The 13,930-nt window shown below is 43.5% G+C and overlaps 1 protein-coding gene and 1 pseudogene across 1 annotated transcript in view; both read left to right on the forward strand.

Annotated features, from left to right (window-relative positions):
• The window catches only part of LOC119843261, a 61,181-nt pseudogene extending 57,378 nt beyond the window's left edge, over window positions 1-3,803 (forward strand).
• Window positions 3,804-9,192: 5,389 nt separating this feature from the next.
• ABCA6 (ATP binding cassette subfamily A member 6) overlaps window positions 9,193-13,930 on the forward strand; it is a 58,011-nt gene continuing 53,273 nt past the window's right edge. Inside the window, exons 1-2 of the mRNA XM_043496428.1 lie at window positions 9,193-9,858; window positions 11,662-11,793. The gene's annotated coding sequence lies outside the window, so the exon portion shown is untranslated. The remainder of the gene's footprint in view (window positions 9,859-11,661; window positions 11,794-13,930) is intronic.

Below are 13,930 nucleotides of genomic sequence, written 5' to 3' on the forward strand. Positions count from 1 at the left end.
CTCATCTTTCGAAGGCTGACATATTTTTGGTTTGCTCTGAATTAGAGGATTTCAGAGTCCTGCATAGAAATGAATCTTATGCATACTTTTTTTTAAGAAAATGAGTTAATTGCTCTCATTTACACCTGGGCACCACCACTGGCTTTAGTGAAGTAGGCCAGAAAGACAGAACTTAGCTCCCAAAGTTTTTTCTTCATTTTAGGTGTGTTTTGCAATGAGCATGCTGGGTAATCCGACAGTTCTGCTTCTGGATGAACCATCAACTGGAATGGACCCTAAAGGGCAAAGTCACATGTGGTGAGTAATGCCTGAACCAATTATTAGGCCTGTTCTTAACATCAGAACTAAATCAAAACAGCATAATAAAAATTTAAAGGCCAAGACTTTCGAGATGGGAGTTAGGCTTTGGACAGCAAGCAGATTAGTATCCTTGATTAGTCGCATTCCTTCACAGTGGCATGGGAGGTTGGGTAGGCAGATATACACTCTGTGCCTTCTCTCTCTCGCCATCTGCGTTAGTGCAGGGACAGCTGCAACTTGGAGTCTAGAATTAATGGTACTATGTTTTAGTTTCATTGAGAATTCTGAGGGGAGTTCACATCCCAACCATTTGCAATCTGCAAAAATCAGTTGAGGCTCAGTTTCAGTTCAGGGGTTGGAGCAAAATGGAGGCTGGTATTTATTTTTCTCTGAGCTGGTTCATCCCATCCCTTCTTGGCATCATTGTCTACTTGACAACTGTCTCCTCTGAAATGACACTATCCTAATTCTCATTGGCCAAAGTGAAACACATTTCAGCTAAAGCAGGTACAAAAAAGAACTTAACAGCCCCTCCCCATTAAATCAGCACTGTAGTAAATCCTATTTCAGAGCAATTCCTCTATGAATTTTGGTCAAATGGGAAGCTCAAAGTACTTTCATGTAGACATCAATGTAAAGTTGTTGTTAGGTTTTAAATACATTTCCTTTGTCATTTTGAGGGGAAAATATTATAGAAAAACTTGTTTGGCTCTTCCTCTGAAATAATTTTTGTCTTTCTTTTCAGGAAAGCAATTCGGGCTGCACTGAAGAACAAGGAGCAAGGAGCCATCCTAACAACCCATTACATGGAGGAGGCTGAGGCAGTGTGCGATCGAGTGGCCATCATGGTGTGTGGAAAGCTTCGGTAGGCTGCAACATAGATCCGTCAATAGCAGGATGGACACTATAGAAGTTCTCAGGGAACAGGCAGATATTATGGAGCCAACCTCATTCATTACACCCACCAGGACTTAAATTCTCATAGAGTATTTCCTGGAACACCCCCCGCTGCCACATCCCCCTGCCCCCAACAAGCTATAAAAACAACAGAGGGGTTGAGAATATTTACCGGAGCTCTGTTCTGGACAGCTCTGGCTGAATTTAATCCCTGACATCCACTAAGAGGAGAGGGTCATGGAAGCAAGACTCTTTGTCCATTACTAAGTATTTCCCACTGTGTTGCTTTCTTTGTCTCCAGGTGCATTGGTGCTGTTCAGTACCTGAAAAGCAAGTTTGGCAAAGGTTACTTACTAGAAATTAAAGTGAAGGACCCAGCACAGGTTGATTGCCTCTATATGGAGATTCTGAGGATCTTCCCGCATGCAGATCGTCAGGAACGGTAACTGCAAAATACATCAGGATCCTGAATGCCTGCAGAGTTATACTATATCATTCCCACTGCTGGAGTTTGGCAGCAAATGTCACAGCCTGAACAAAGATCTCTCACTGGGAGAGATTAATGGGTTACAGTCCCTAGCTGGCAAGTTGATTAGAGACTGTCATTGTGTCTGGGCCATGCAATAAGATACGGAAGCTTCTTAATATGCTTTCTTTTTCCTTTCTGGCCCTGACACCTGACCCAGACAGAATTTGACTCAAAGTGGTGTCTACGAGCTAGACACAGGACAATGGATGCAATTTCTTTTCTCCCTCAGGGTTTCTTCTTTGCTGGTTTACAAGATACCAATGCAAGATGCACTGCCTTTGTCCCAGACTTTCTCCAAGTTAGAGGCAGGTAAGAGAGAAACTATCAGCAAAAGGTTAGGATCACTCGAAAAGGACATGTAAAGATGAAACATGTTTTTTTAACTGTATCTTCATTTCTCCATAGCCAAACGAACCTTCAGCCTCGAGGAGTACAGCTTTTCTTTGAACACTTTGGAACAGGCATGGGATTTCAAAGTATTACACAACTCCTTGTAAAGGAATTGTAAAGGGACAGGTTTCAGAGTAGCAGCCGTGTTAGTCTGTATTCGCAAAAAGAAAAGGAGTACTTGTGGCACCTTAGAGACTAACAAATTTATTAGAGCATAAGCTTTCGTGAGCTACAGCTCACTTCATCGGATGCATCCGATGAAGTGAGCTGTAGCTCACGAAAGCTTATGCTCTAATAAATTTGTTAGTCTCTAAGGTGCCACAAGTACTCCTTTTCTTTTTGTAAAGGGACAGTTTGCATGTGCTGCAGAACTTCCGAGGGAACAAAGAAGGCAGCACAGCACAAAGATCAAATTTTGGAAGGAAAAAAAAAAGGACGATTATTGGAGAAAGATTCAATTTCAAGATTCTAAAGGGAATAATTGTAGCAGTGAGAGTCAGATGGTGGCCCAGCCTGCAGAGCCATGAAGGGGAGTAAAAGGGCAGAGGTTGCCTTCCTGTTCCCTTGCACTGGTATCCACATTGTGGGTAGCTGCATAATGGGCAAAGCGGGCTCTGCAAGCCACCACTCCCTAGGGCTCCGCTCCCGCTAAGGACTGGGCAGCACAGCTATGTTGGTGCACTAAGGGATAGCAGATATAAGGCTGGTGCAAGGGTACCTCCACCTGCTGGAGCAGAGAGAAACGGGCAGACAGATCATGACTGAGTCACAGTCTGCTTTAAGAAAAGGAGTACTTGTGGCACCTTAGAGACTAACAAATTTATTAGAGCATAAGCTTTCAGTCTGCTTTGTGAGCTGCTCATGGAGTAGCACACCAATGCCTGGCTCAATGCACAGGTCATGAGGCAAAGTCATAACTCACTCCTGTGTGACTGAATTAAAAGGGCAAACACCCTTCTGTGAAACATTGCCTTGCAGTTTCTGTAGGGCATCATGATGTGAACAGTCCCCATAAAGAGCCATCATTAAATTCCAACTTCACAGAGTTTGGCTTGAAATCTGTTTACAGAAACATACATAGAAGTGAATCAAAACAAATATACAGTCTTAAAGAGGACGATGGTCTTTTCCTAGTGTTGCTCACCTAGTGACCTTTGGTGAGCTGGTGAACAGGAAATTAGAGAGCACTTGCTGCTCTGAAGGGAGCTGTATCAGCAGAAAACCTGTTCTCTGTGATGGTCATCTTTTGGGCAATTGCAAACCCATGTGTTGCCTTCATAAAAATAGTGACAAATATTTAATGTATTATCAGTGACAGGAAATAACCAGACTTTTGTTGTTGTCATGCATTTCAGGTGTTCTTAGAACTCTCCCATGAGCAAGAAATGGATAATTTTGATATGGCTTTGAAAGGAACTTTTGAGTGGAAAAGATTTCAGCAGGAAGACCTTTAAAAATGTTCCATTATATTTTAATCAGTATTAATGTGTGTGATTTAATAATGCACATATATGCTATCATTGCCACACACTTCTCAGCACAATAAAAATTGAGGCCTGTAGCTTTGCAGCTTCTGTACTTTGGACAAGGGAATAATTTTTCCTAAATTAGCCCCTCTTTTGAGAAAAGGATATTTTTAAAGGAGAAGCCATTGGGGTACTCAAGGTGAATTGCTCAGCATACAATAGGTATTAGAGAAACTACAGGCCTGCAGCTGTGAAACAAGTCAGTGAACTTGACAGATGGGTTGGGCTGGTTGATTTGGATGTGGAAGCATGCTTTGAAGTGAACAGTTAACTAAATACAGATATGCCTTTTTAGCCAGAGTTTTATTCTGTAGTTAAAAAACATCTTCAGTCTCCGCCATCCAAATGCGGCTCTGGGTCAGATCTTCAGCTTATGCAAAGCCACACAGAGCTGTCAATTGAGCAGTGCCCATTTATTCCCACTGAGATTCTGCCTGCCTCGTTTACAGATGTTATATAAAACCATGCAGCAAGTGTACAGTGCTTTACATGTTCATGGTGTAACACAAACAGTAAAACTTTGAACATGGAAGTAATTGTTTGGTGGGAATGCTGCAGCACACGTGTGAATGGGGATGACGTGTGCATCCGAGCAAGGCTAGTCATGACGCACAATCTGACTCCTCACATTCTCAAGCCCTTTGCATGCCTCTCCCTTAGTCTGAAGAGAAAAGGGTAGGAATGAGGGCTAAAGCCTCACAAACCCCCTGAGAGGTAAGTATTAGTCCTATGGAGGTTAATGAGGCAAAGAAAGGATAAGTGACTTGGCCAAGGTCACAGGGTGAGTTAGTGGCGAAGCAGTGACTAGAGCTCAAGTTCCTGTCTCCATTCCTGAGCACTTTCCTCTGAAGGGAAGTGAATAGCTGAGAAACACCATCATCTAGTGCACAGAAAAAAAGGTCAGTTTATATATAGTGCATCTGTTTTCTTTCTATCTTTAATTATAAAATCTAAGCTATTATATGGTCATTTATTACATTTGCCTCATCAGAAAGAAGCCTGTATGAAGCTGAGCCTTCAGTCATAGGTGGGTGACTTCAAACACACGGCAGTTTAATCAGTGGAGTAATTAGAAAAGAGTCAGCGTCCACAAGAAGATACTTATGCTCTGTTTGCTTACAATATATCACTATCACAAGTCAAACCTGCTGCTTATTGGAGTCTGAACCAGCATCATATAGGTAAAAAAGTCATGTTTGTTTCATGGGAATAATTTATTAGCGCCCACTTGTTCATTTGCAACAGTTATAGGTATGGAGCAGCCTGCAGATTTAACTGGCTTTTCTTACCACTCTGTGGATTGAAACATAAAGAAAAGGAACCGAAACCGCTTATAAAATTCATCCTTTTTCCTAAGTGTTTAAGATAATTTGCTGCATAAATCATCCCAGAACCATCCACCCCTCGCGTTGACGCTGCTGTGTACAATTCTGTTGGCTCCGTTATACAACAATATATTTTATCAGCTTGTGCTTTTAGATAGGGTTCAGTGACTCTTAACTGTTTAGTGCATTACAATTGTACAGCGCTGCGTACCTCTACAGCTTGGTGAGAATACTACCTGGGTATTCAATACTTCGTTATCTTTAAAGGTAGAAAGACATTTAGGCCCAGATTTTTAAGAGTGTTTAGGTGTTTCAGCACTGCAGTGCCTAACTAATTTAGGAGCCCGTCAGTGGTTTTAAGTTCCTCTGTGCCTAAGTCCCTTCTGAAAATAAGATTTAGGCTCCTAAATTAGTTAGGCGTTGCAATGCTGAGTACCTTTTAAAAATCTGGGCTTTCAGTTCTACCTTGTGGGAGCTCTACAGTTTAGACAGTTGGGGCACTTCCCCCACTCAGAAAAAAGAGAAGATAAAATGATGTTTTAAATCTCTTAATATAAGAGATTACCTTTTCTGGATGGTGGGTTCATTCAGATCAGCAGTTCTGGAGCCCCAGACTGTGTAGTGAAGATGGGCATATTCTAATAGTGGGCTCCAGGGCCCCAATCCCGCTGGGTTCTGAAAGAATCCTGAGAGTTGCTTTGTGCGTTCCACTTCCACTGGAATTATAGAATCATAGAATATCAGGGTTGGAAGGGACCTCAGGAGGTCATCTAGTCCAAACCCCTGCTCAAAGCAGGGCCAATCCCCAACTAAATCATCCCAGCCAGGGCTTTGTCAAGCCTGACCTTAAAAACCCTCAAAGGAAGATTCCACCACCTCCCTAGGTAACGCGTTCCAGCGCTTCACCACCCTCCTAGTGAAAAAGTTTTTCCTAATATCCAACCTAAACCTCCCCCATTACAACTTGAGACCATTACTCCTTGTTCTGTCGTCAGCTACCACTGAGAGCAGTCTTTCAGGTAGTTGAAAGCAGCTGTCAAATCCCCCCTCATTCTTCTCTTCTGCAGGCTAAACAATCCTAGTTCCCTCAGCCTCTCCTCATAAGTCATGGGTTCTAGTCCGCTAATCATTTTTGTTGCCCTCTGCTGGACGCTTTCCAATTTTTCCACATCCTTCTTGTAGTGTGGGGCCCAAAACTGGATACAATACTCCAGATGAGGACTCACCAATGTCGAATAGAGGGGAATGATCACATCCCTCGATCTGCTGGCAATGTCCCTACTAATACAGCCCAAAATGCCATTGGCCTTCTTGGCAACAAGGGCACACTATTGACTCATATCCAGCTTCTCATTCACTGTAACTCCTAGGACCTTTTCTGCAGAACTGCTGCCGAGCCATTCAGTCCCTAGTCTGTAGCAGTGCATGGGATTCTTCCGTCCTAAGTGCAAGACTCTGCACTTGTCCTTGTTGAACCTCATCAGATTTCTTTTGCCCAATCCTCTAATTTGTCTAGGGCCCTCTGTATCCTATCCCTACCCTCCAGCATATCAACCACTCCTCCCAGTTTAGTGTCATCTGAAAACTTGCTGAGGGTGCAATCCACACCATCCTCCAGATCATTAATGAAGATATAGAACAAAACCAGCCCCAGGACCGACCCTTAGGGCACTCCACTTGATACCGGCTGCCAACTAGACATGAAGCCATTGATCACTACCCGTTGAGCCCGATGATCTAGCCAGCTTTCTATCCACCTTATAGTCCATTCATCCAGCCCATACTTCTTTAACTTGCTGGCAAGAATACTGTGGGAGACCATATCAAAAGCTTTGCTAAAGTCAAGGAACAACACGTCCACTGCTTTCCCCTCATCCACAGAGCCAGTTATCTCATCATAGAAGGCAATTATATTCGTCAGGCATGACTTGAACCTTGGTGAATCCATGATGACTGTTCCTGATCACTTTCCTCTTCTCTAAGTGCTTCAGAATTGATTCCTTGTAGGACCTGCTCCATGATTTTTCCAGGGACTGAGGTGAGGCTGACTGGCCTGTAGTTCCCAGGATCCTCCTCCTTCCCTTTTTTAAAGATGGGCACTACATTAGCCTTTTTCCAGTTGTCCGGGACCTCCCCTGATCGCCATGAGTTTTCAAAGATAATGGCCAACGGCTCTGCAATCACATCCGCCAACTCCTTTAGCACTCTCGGATGCAGCGCATCCGGCCCCATGGACTTGTGCTAGTCCAGCTTTTCTAAATAGTCCCAAACCACTTCTTTCTCCACCAAGGGCTGGTCACCTCCCCATGCTGTGCTGCCTATTGCAGTAGTCTGGGAGCTGATCTTGTTTGTGAAGATAGAGGCAAAAAAAGCATTGAGTACATTAACTTTTCCACATCCTCTGTCAGTAGGTTGCCTCCCTCATTCGGAGGGGCCCACACTTTCCTTGACTTTCTTTTTGTTGCTAACATACCCAAAGAAACCCTTCTTGTTACTCTTAACATCTCTTGCTAGTTGCAACTCCAAGTGTGATGTGACCTTCCTGGTTTCACTCCTGCATGCCTGAGCAATATTTTTATACTCCTCCCTGGTCATTTGTCCAATCTTCCACTTCTTGTAAGCTTCTTTTTTGTGTTTAAGATCCCTGGATGTATTGGGCTGAACTACAGTATTGTTAGGGTCAGACAAAAGATTTTTATTCTGCCATATTAAAGGCAACAGGTCTGAGTCTCTGGCCAATTTCATCCCCTTTGCACCTGCCTTGTGGTGCAAAAGCAATGCAATTTGGCCCCAATGTTTCTGCTAATAGGTGCAAAGCTGGCATAGGTGGCTCTATGGAGGTGGCTAGAGCTCTGCTTGACTAAATAAAGCCCTTGGGGACCATTGCCAGATGGTGAGAGTTAGAACAGCCCCCAGGCTGTTCTAACATGCACTCAGACTGAAGCTGGGGGAAGAGAATTGGGGAATCACAACCTGCTGCCTGATGGCACCCCCAACATGTGCACTTTGCGCGGCTCAGTGGACACTAACACGACAGAGAACCTGCCCCCAATATTTTAATGTTCTGTGCTTCCTGCCCATCAAGCAAAAAGTTTAGACATATTTACCCAAAATGTATTTATGTTTAGCTACATTTTATCTTATGGCTTTCATTCTATTTTTGAAAAAAGAAAAGGAGTACTTGTGGCACCTTAGACAGCTACAGCTCACTCTACGAAAGCTTATGCTCAAATAAATTTGTTAGTCTCTAAGGTGCCACAAGTACTCTTTTCTTTTTGCAAATACAGACTACACGGCTGCTACTCTGAAACCTGGCATTCTATTTCTGTACTCTGCCAATTAAAGTCTGATTTTGTTGAAACCAGAGGTATATTGTAAATTTCCAAATGTATCGTGTCTCAATGCTTTCCAAAAGCACACTTCTCAGTTTGGAAGTAAACAAGGCATTTTACCTCTGTAAAGGAGTTTGCTCAGTGCAGTAGCGCCTCCTCGTGGTCAGATGTGGTGTAGTGGCCGTCTCCCCATAATCACCACCAGCCCCTCCTCAGTTGGGCTTCATTCAATTAAACTTGGCTTTCTCTCTCTCTCAGGTGTTGCCAGGTATGCTATTTGGCCTCTCGGGCCTACATTAACCACTTCAAGGCCTGTGTGGGATACACACCCCTAGATGCCAGGCCAGAAGACTCAACCTGTGCTGTGAAATTCAAGCTGGGCTCTTTCTGGCTAATCTGCAGAAAAAGACCTGGGGATTACAGTGGACAAGAAGCTGGATATGAGTCAGCTGTGTGCCCTTGTTGCCAAGAAGACCAAAGGCATATTGGGCTGTATTAGTAGGAGCATTGCCAGCAGATCGAGGGAAGTGATTATTCCCCTCTATTCAGCACTGGTGAGGCCACATCTGGGGTACTGCATCCAGTTTTGCTCCCCCCACTACAGAAGGGATGTGGATAAATTGGAGAGAGTCCAGCGGAGAACAAAAATGATTAGGGGGCTGGGGCACATGACTTACAAGGAGAGACTGAGGGAACTGGGGTTATTTAGTCTGTAGAAGAGAAGAGTGAAGGGGGATTTGATAGCAGCCTTCAACTACCTGAAGGGGGGTTCCAAAGAGGATGGAACTCGGCTGTTCTCAGTTGTGGCAGACGATAGAACAAGCAGCAATGGTCTCAAGTTGCAGTGGGGAAGGTCTAGGTTGGGTATTAGGAAACACTATTTCACTAGGAGGGTGGTGAAGCACTGGAATGCGTTAGCTAGGGAGGTGGTGGAATCTGCATCCTTAGAGGTTTTTAAGGTCTGGCTTGACAAAGCTTTAGCCCAGTGGGCCAGCTTACCTGTATTATATTCATTGCTTTGTTGTTCTGCTTTATTATATTTGGTAGTAATGCAAGGAACCTACAGGCTTTTATCCTGTAAGATTTGGCTTTAGTGATAGTATGAGGCTTGAGGCCTATAATCTTTGGTATAAATAAACTTAAGTAACTCATAAGTTATATGGAACTAAAAGTAGCATGCAAGACGGGGAATTTTGTCCCGAATACTGACTTCAGGCACCCACAGAACATAGCTGACACCAGCATCCAGAAGGTTTCGGACAAAACCTCTGACCGCAAAGGTGCCATGACAGAAAATTGACATGTATGCTAATAGGGTAATGTCATACATATAAAGAATATACTAACCTATAGAAAACGGACACCTTAAGGGGAGGAAATACAAATAAAGACCTCTATTGAATATGCATTGGACATGGCAGCGTCAGCGTATCCTACTATAAAAGTAACATCCCAGAGGCAGCAGATAGGTTGTAGAGATGTAGACCTCGGGAGGGGTCAGAATGATGGCCACCGGAGAAGATGAGGATGATGACGGTGATGAGAAAGATAATGGTTAAGTATGTCAGATAATGATTAAGTAGCTTAAGAAAGATACAGGTATAAGTATGGATGTCCAAATGTACTTTCTATATTTATCTCTATCTGCCTTGTTAAGTTTAAGTGTGTGTATAATCTTTGCTAAATTATTAATAAAGTATATATTTGTAAATATATAGAGAGAGAGTTCCTATGGTGTGAATGTTTCATCTGTGCACATTGGGGTTCCAAATTATATGATGATTTTACAATAATCTTACTGGGCCTGATCTTGGGACATGAACCTGTTAATCCTCAAGTTACAATTATATATACCCAACTTTGGGTCAGGCTACTAAGCCCTGGCTGGGATGATTTAGTTGGTGTTGGTCTGCTTTGAGCAGGGGATTGGACTGAATGGCCTCCTGAGGTCTCTTCCAATGCTAATCTTCTATGATTCTATGACAAAAATTCCACAGGCCACGTTCTGTCATCAATGACACCATTGCAAACCCCACTGTTGTCTTATTTTTCCCTTGGTTATACTTGCATGCAACACCACTGGGCAGTTAATCCAACCACATCCTTATTTATTTCAGTGGGTTCCTCTTTCAGGAGTGCTGTGCAGATTGTGTAATAGGATTGTGGCTTAAATCACCAAACTCATTTTTGCTGTCTGAGGAAGAATGGAACCCATCTCACTTGCACCTAGTTGTGTTGGCTCTGCTGTGCTAACAGGTGTGTTAAAATGGATTTTTGTCTCTATGGCAGCTTGAGCAGCCGAAAAATTGAATAACTTGAAGAAACAATGAAAAATGGCTAACTTTATGGAATAATAGCTGCAAAAAATCCTACAGGGCCAGCTCTGCTTAAAGGAAACAGCTGTGACTCTGAATAGACATGGGGAAAAACTGTTGAATTAGCTTTCTAGGTAGAAGTGCATATTAGTACAACCTGACTTGAGCCACAGATACCATTAGCTGGTTCAGTCACAGATGTGCACCTTGGGGACTATCTGACCTCGGGGGAGACAGGAACGGACATAGGTAATTGGCTGAGTTCAGCTCTCTTGCAAACCACAGTAATTGTGCTTTCTCTCCACACACAGTACCACAGAAGATATAATAAGGATCAGAGTGGGCAGGGATAGCCTCTGAAAAAGGGGGATGTCCCTGGCAGGGGCACGTTGGAGGAAGGAGGGGGCATGGCTGGGGCATTCCTATAGCCCAAGATATTCCTGGAGGCCACAATAACTTATTGTGGCAGTTGCCAACTAAGTGCAAGCTAAGACAATTTTCCAGACTGCTCTAACCTATGCCAGGGACAGATACAGCCCTCAGAAGCCCTCAGTTTGGAGCAGGAGCAAAGGTGGCATAAAGGCACTTCTTCATACTCTTTGCCCCCCACCCCCTCCAGTTTCTTTACTGAACTCAGCTCTGACCCAGGGATGAATTCAACCCTCAGTATTCCCCTCCCCCACAACAAGGTTTTCTATTTGCATAGGGCCCAATCCTGCAAGTGCTCAGCATCTCACAGGATCAAGTTCATATTTACTTGTTGCTTTCTCAGACCAGATTTTTGGGCTATGACCTTTGTCCAGCTTTCATTTAAGCTGAAAGGTGCAGAGGTGAAGTTCTAAGAAATTTTGACTGTAACTTTCCTGGGAGTGCTTTCCCTTGCTAAGTTTGTTTGCAGTATTATGAGTATAGCTGCAGTACTGCTAGCTAGGAGAACTGGTAGTAAGGGAAGGGGAGGGAGAAAACAATTGAGAAATATGGGGAAATGGTCACATGAACAGAGCATTTTGGCAGCATGACAGTTAAAGGGACGCTGTTCCCTTTCAGTGACTATTCTGAATAACTAGCTCATCCAGCTGGCATCAAAACCACTGTGCAGAGAAACAAGGAGAGAGTTTCACTATCTTCGCAGACTTTTCCAAGTGTCCCAGCTTCCTTCCTCCGAAGGCTTTTGTGAAGGTGAGTTTATTTCTGCCTGTCTGATTCTATGCTGTCTGAGCTCCTATCGTTCTATTAGTGCTCTTCCCTCTATACAGTCTTTAGTGCTTACTGACACTGCAAATGATTTTGCTCAGGCACGTCTTGTTTGATGTACAGCTGGTTAGGAAATTTTTGACCAAATGGTTTTTCATCAGAAAATGCCAATTTGTTGAAACTGGAACTTTTCATAGAGGTGTACCAGTGTTGACTAAAACTTTTGTTGGGAAAGGTTCCTCGGGTCCAGGATGGAATTTCTGGGCAAAACCAGAGAGAGAGTTGCACACCAGACTAGCCAATAGTCTAGTGGTTAGGGATTCACATGGGTCATGGGAGACCCAGGTTCCAATTCTAACCCTGATGAATAGTTATACAAAGTAGAATAGCTTCAACAGGAAAGCTTGAGAGACACCCACTCCAGAATAGCCACTGTCTTGGTGGTCACGACAGTCACCTGGGATGTCAGAGAATGGCCAAGTAGGTACTTGAACCTGGGTCTCCCACCTCCCTGTGGACTGCCCTAATCACCAATCGATGGGCTATTTGGAGGTGGATGGTCTCTCTTTTTTCATGAAAATCTTTGAAAGGTTTGGTTTCTTCCTGAGTCAAAACAGGAAAAAAAATTAAAATTGTGAAAAGTTTTGTGGGACAAGACAATTGTTAACCCGACCAAGTCTAGTTTGAAGTTCTGCTGGTAGCCTGACATTAGCAGATGGCTCCTCTCAGGAGTCAGTTCTGATTCTTGAAGCTGAGTTTCCCCGATCAACTGTATGTGCTGCAAAGTGCTGAGTGAGGCTGAGCAACACTATTGTTTGTTGGAAAATTAGACTTTCTGCTAAACAATTTTTCCACAAAAACTTCACAAATGGCTGTCTGCGAAAAAGGTCAACTTTGTGTTAAACTCTCAAATATCCAAATTTTTAATTTGGATATGCCACTGTGGTGCTTTCTGGGAGTTGAAGTTTGAGTGCCTCATGTCCCCGTTTTCCTCTACGGAGTGGGTTCCCCAACTGGACTAACATCTCCCATGATGCACCAGGGCCAGGAACTCCCACAAAGCACCATCACAGCTCTCCACAAGGGGGGCCTATGGTGCTTTGTGAAGATGTAGCCTTAAGGAGCCTGGCCCACAGAGGAGAATGAGGCCATGAGGCACCTAAATGGCAACTCCCCTGAGGCACTGCAGTAGCATTTCCAAATTGAAATGTTCAGATTTCAGCTGAAATGTTGCTGATGTTGATTTTTCACTGCAAACTTGAAACTTTTTTTGAGGGTGGGCAGTGCAAATTTCCAAGCAGCTCTAGTGCTGAGTGTACCTCCTGAGGTATGCTGAATTCAGTGGAAGTGTAAGATGCCTCTTAACCCCCTGCATTTCCACCCAGGTTGGGAGGTAAAACTCTGCAGATAAACTTTTGAACTCTGGGGCTTTCGAACCCCCTGCATCTCTGTGGCTGATAAGTACCTCCCTCCTGTCCACCAAAACCACAGTCTCTTCTGTGAGAGGTCTCCTTTAGTATGTTCCTTTTTCACCAAGAACCCAAGATGAGTGAGTTTTCAGATACCCTGTTTTCTAATGATGGTTTTCTCTTTCCAGGACAGTCTATGCTGGAATTCTCCAGAACAACATTCCAAGGCCACAAATGGCCTAATTGAAGCAAGATTTTATTAAGGCTAGAGAGAGAGAGACATATTATAAACAAACTAAGTTGTTTATAAGTCGTAGCTAGTCTGAAAATTCACAACACACGACTTAGCTAGGTTCACTTTAGCTGCCTTTTGATTTCTTTGACATCACTAGATGATCATCGGAGCAGATAGGTACCCCGAATAAAGATGTTTACAGAGCTATTCTTGCTGGTTTTTGTGTATTAAAGTTATTCGTTTCTATGTCCTTTGTCCTGGATAAAGGAGTTTAGGGGGTTCCCTAGACCCAGATCTTGAAAGGTATTTAGGCTCTATTGGAAATGAATGGAAGTTGGGAACCTAAATACCTTTGAGGATCTGGGTCCTAGTCACTTATATGATGCAAAGGTTTATTGGAACTTACAGCCACATCATAGTAGGCTTTCAGCCCAACGTGTGCATCTTCCATCTGCTCTGGGCATTTGTCCTAAAGGAA

This window comes from Dermochelys coriacea, chromosome 14, assembly GCF_009764565.3.
Source record: "Dermochelys coriacea isolate rDerCor1 chromosome 14, rDerCor1.pri.v4, whole genome shotgun sequence".
NCBI classification, from domain to species: domain Eukaryota; kingdom Metazoa; phylum Chordata; order Testudines; family Dermochelyidae; genus Dermochelys; species Dermochelys coriacea.